The 5,163-nt window shown below is 38.9% G+C and overlaps 1 pseudogene; it reads left to right on the top strand.

Annotated features, from left to right (window-relative positions):
• The first annotated feature begins 2,670 nt into the window (after positions 1-2,670).
• Gm52469 lies at positions 2,671-2,800 on the top strand (annotated as a pseudogene).
• Positions 2,801-5,163: the final 2,363 nt, after the last annotated feature.

Below are 5,163 nucleotides of genomic sequence, written 5' to 3' on the forward strand. Positions count from 1 at the left end.
GCATTCATAATGTTTCACAAGTATCACCACTACACATCTCCATTTTTTCTTGTTTATATTGATTCTTTGTGAATTTCACATCATGTACCCCAGTCACACTCATTTTTCTGTCTCCTCATATCCACCCTTTGCCCTTGCAACTCCCCTCAGAAAATAAAACACATGAGCAAGCAAGCAAACAAACAACAAAGCAACAAAGCATAGAAAACATCTCATTGTGGAAGCTGTAGTGTGTTCCACAGTATATCCCTCATCTTCACTTTCAAATGCTTATTGAAATGAAGTTCAAGATCTCTGGCTTCTGTGACACCATCAATATTGGGTCCTCACTGGGACTTCTGATCATTGTGCCATTGCTCTGTGTCATGGAGATCCTGCAGCTTTGGAACAGCAGAACTGGCCCTTTAATGTGCTTGTGCTCTTGGGACTGGCTCACCTCCACCCACATCTTTTTTTATTAGATATTTTATTTATTTACATTTAAAATGTTATCCGCTTTCTTGGTTTCCTCTTCAACCCCCCCCCCATTCTTTCCCCCCTCTCCCTGCTCACCAACCCACCCATTCCTGCTTCCTGGCCCTGGCAGTCCCCTATACTGGGCAAGGGCCTCTCCTCCCATTGCTGACCAACTAGCCCATCCTCTGTTACATATGCCGTTAGAGCCATGAGTCCCACCATGTGTTTCCTTTGGTTTAGTCCCAGGGAGCTCTGGAGATACTGGTTAGTTCATATTTTTGTTAATCCTATGGGGATGCAAACCTCTTCAACTCCTTGGGTACTTTCTCTACCTCCTTCATTGGGGACCCTGTGCCCCATCCAATGGAGGCTGTGAGCATCTACTTCTGTATTTGTAAGGCACTGGAAGAGCCTTGTAGGAGACAGCCATATCAGGCTCCTGTCAGCAAGCTCTTGTTGGCATCTGCAATAGTGTCTGGTTTTGGTGGTTTATGGGCTAGATCCCCAAGTGGGGCAGTCTCTGGATGGTCATTTCTTCAGTCTCTGCTTCACACTTTGTCTCTGTAACTCCTTCCATGAGAATTTTTTTTTTTTTTTTGGTTTTTCGAGACAGGGTTTCTCTGTATAGCCCTGGCTGTCCTGGAACTCACTCTGTAGACCAGGCTGGCCTTGAACTCAGAAATCCGCCTGCCTCTGCCTCCCAAGTGCTGGGATTAAAGGCGTGCGCCACCACGTCCGGCTTCTTCCATGAGAATTTTGTTCCCCCTTCTAAGAAGGACCAAAATACCCACACTTTGGTCTTCCTTCTTGAGTTTCATGTGTTTTGCAAATTGTATCTTGGATATTCTAAGTTTCTGGGCTAATATCCACTTATCAGTGAGTGCACATCTAATGACTTCTTTTGTTATTGGATTACCTCACTCAGGATGATACCCTCCAGATCCATCCATTTGCCTAAGAATTTCATAAATTCATTGTTTTTAATAGCTGCATAGTACTCCATTGTGTAAATGTACCACATTTTCTGTATCCATTCCTTTGTTGAGGGACATCTGGGTTCTTTCCAGATTCTGGCTATTATAAATAAGGCTGCTATGAACATAGTGGAGTATGTGTCCTTATTACATGTTGGAGCATCTTCTGGGTATATGTTCAGGAATAGTATTGCTGGGTCCATCCACATCTTCAGAGCCAGCTTCACTGTGATGCCGTCAAGACACAAGGCCCACTCTCCCAAGTGCTGCAGTAGGACAAACATTTCTTCTAGAAACAGAACTCATATTCCATATTATTTGCTTAAGGTTTCTTTCTTTTAACTAAAAGAAATAAAAATGTTCATTTTAAGTGTATCTTTTTTATTATTACTTTTATTTTTTACAGTCCAGTCATTATCCCCTCCTAGTCTGGTCTGTCCTCCCACAGTTCCTCATCCCATTTCTCCTCCCCCCTGTCTCCAAGAGGATGTTCTCACCTACTCCACCTTCCACCCCTTGTCAGGCCTTAACACTCCTTGGGGCCTCAAGTCTCTCAAGGGTTAGGTGCTTCATCTCTTATTGAGGCCAGACCAGGCAGTCCTCTGCTGTATATGTGTTGGGGGCCTCAGATCAGCTGGTGACATACACAATTTTTTTTTTGTGTATGTCAACAAATGAATAACAAACAAATGAATTTTTAAAAGGAAACTGAAAGTAAATACTTTAGTGCGTATGTGTACAACAATGTTCATAGCTAAAATTTACCTATTAATAGGTGACTGGACAAGCAAACAATTTTGCAAGGGAATATTATTCATCCATAAAAAAAGAACATTCTACCATGTGCTACAACATGTGTGTCGCTAAAGACAATATGTTAAGTGAAACGAGTCAGTCATTAAAGAACATGAGAATTGTATGGCACCAATTTTGTGAAGAACAAGAAAGGTCAAATTTGTAGAAGCATAAAGTAGAATGCTGATGACTGAGCTTGGGAGAAGAGGAAATTAAAAAAAAAAAACTATTGTTTAATGAATTGAGAAATGTATATATATAGCTGGGCAGTGGTGGCGCACACCTTTAATCCTAGCACGTGGGAGGCAGAGGCAGGCAGATATCTGAGTTCGAGACCAGCCTGGTCTACAGAGTGAGGGCAGCCAGGGCTACACAGAGAAACCCTGTCTCAAGAGAGAGAGAGAGAGAGAGAGAGAGAGAGAGAGAGAGAGAGAGAGAGAGATCCACCCCCTTGTGATGGGTAAAGAGACACCTTGTTGGTGGAGTTGTTCTTATCAATAAGGGGCACAGCAGATGTCAGTTCTTTGTTTATTGTAGCTTGATGGCCAAAGCTGTTTTGTGCCTAGGACTCATAAAAATAAAATCTGTATGGGGATTTTAATCTAGCAACATGGCTGCTCTTGCAGGAGATCACACCCAAAGACCTTTCCAAGTCTATATGATCCATATGGAATTTAGACATGCCATTAGAACACACCTTTACTTCCTCTGGATGGAATACAGATTATGTTTTTAGTACACACAAAGAAGCCAGATCACCGGAAGTTGGAGTCACAGACTGCTGTGTGTCATATTACATGGGTGCTAGGAACTGAAATTATATTCTTTCTAGGAACAGAATATGATCTTTACCATTGAGCTATCACTCCAGGACCCCTTGCCTCCAATTCTTTGCACATATATCCAAATATAGAATTAATGGGTCATATTTACATTTAATTTTTTGAGGAACTAATATATTACATTCCAGATATCAGCTATGGTATTTTACATGCCTCCTAGAACTGTGCAGGTCTCTTGTTTTTGCATATATTCGTTCACACTTATTGCTTTTATAAATAAATTATTTTTATAATTATTTGAGAATTTCATACAAGAATCATGGATTCCCTTAAGAAAGATACAGAAATAAGTAAAAACAAATAACATCAAAGATTAATGAAGGTAAATTTTGGCAGGGAAGAGAGTTATAATTTGGCAGAATGCGATGAGGTTCATAGGAACAGGGTGGCATACCTCTAAAAGACATCATCTTCCGGTAGTACTATGTCCAATTTTCTGAGGAACCGCCAGACTGATTTCCAGAGTGGTTGTACAAGCTTGCAATCCCACCAACAATGGAGGAGTGTTCCTCTTTCTCCACATCCTCGCCAGCATCTCCTGTCACCTGAATTTTTTGATCTTAGCCATTCTGACTGGTGTGAGATGGAATCTCAGGGTTGTTTTGATTTGCATTTCCCTGATGATTAAAGATGCTGAACATTTTTTCAGGTGCTTCTCAGCCATTCAGTATTCGTCAGTTGAGAATTCTTTGTTTAGCTCTGTACCCCATTTTTTAATAGGGTTATTTGGTTTTCTGGAGCCCACCTTCTTGAGTTCTTTATATATATTAGATATTAGTCCCCTATCTGATTTAAGATTGGTAAAGATCCTTTCTCAATCTGTTGGTGCCCTTTTTGTCTAATTGACAGTGTCCTTTGTCTTACAGAAGCTTTGCAATTTTATGAGGTCCCATTTGTCAATTCTCGATCTTATAGGACAAGCCATTGCTGTTCTGTTCAGGAATTTTTCCCCTGTGCACATATCTTCGAGGCTTTTCTCCACTTTCTCCTCTGTAAGTTTCAGTGTCTCTGGTTTTATGTTGAGTTCAAAGAATTTCAATATTAATTAGAATAAAATTATGCAAGTAAAATTTTGGGAAGTTTTTTGGGCTGATATTATAAATAAAACCAGAAAAAGAAAACAAAAGGGGGGGTATTAGCTAGAATTCCAGTAATCCAAAATTAGTTTAATTAGAGCAATAATGATGCTTGTAACAACTCCATTGCGAAGTTTAGGAATGTATAATGATAGTTTCCTTTGATTGAGACATTTTGTTAAGCTCAATTCTGTACCATTTCCTATCCTTTCCTTTACAGACATGGGGTTTTGATTTTTGACTATTAGACAGTAATGAGGTGCTTGGCTTTTTTTCTGATATTTGATGATGTGACTGACCTTGCTTAAAGATTGGGTTTCAGGGTATTACAGATATATTGGAAAGTGTTTCCCCAAAGGATCATTAATCATCTATTTATTTTACTTTACTTTATTTTATTTTACTTTTGAGATGTGAATCCCTAAGAACAGAGCTCCTATGTAGTACTATCCTATAGTTTGTGGATATAGTAATTTGATGAGAAAAAAAAACCTTCATTGGGGTTTAGGTAATTATTAAGGGTCAAAGCTGAGAGTGACCATGGAGTTTATTTAGCTGCTTTATTTTATTTTTACATTAATTTATTTGTAAGTAATTTGAAGACCAGAAAAGATAAGTACCTATATCTACAATTTCTTACATATTCTGCAGTTTGATTAGCATTTTTTGTTATCATAATCTCTGTTCTTGAAAAAAATTATCTATCTGCTAAGCTGGCAATTGTGCTCTCATAAGTGTAGTCAGTGTCAGAATTGCTAATGTAAAGATATAAAGTTCTTCAAATTAGAATCTCATTCATGCAACTTAAAATCTTCTAGCTTCATATTCTCAGTTTTAAGCTGACAGCCATTTTCACCACTCTTCCTACCCCCATTAAATGACAGTCTCAGTGTTACACTGAAACTTATAGACAATTCATTTTAAATGGAAATGGCTTTAATGAATAGTGCCCCTTATGCACTAAAAGAAGTAGCAGTTAAAGATGGAGTCACAAAGAAATTCCCTTCCAGGAAGAAGAAA

Source organism: Mus musculus, chromosome X, assembly GCF_000001635.26.
Source record: "Mus musculus strain C57BL/6J chromosome X, GRCm38.p6 C57BL/6J".
Classification (NCBI taxonomy): domain Eukaryota; kingdom Metazoa; phylum Chordata; class Mammalia; order Rodentia; family Muridae; genus Mus; species Mus musculus.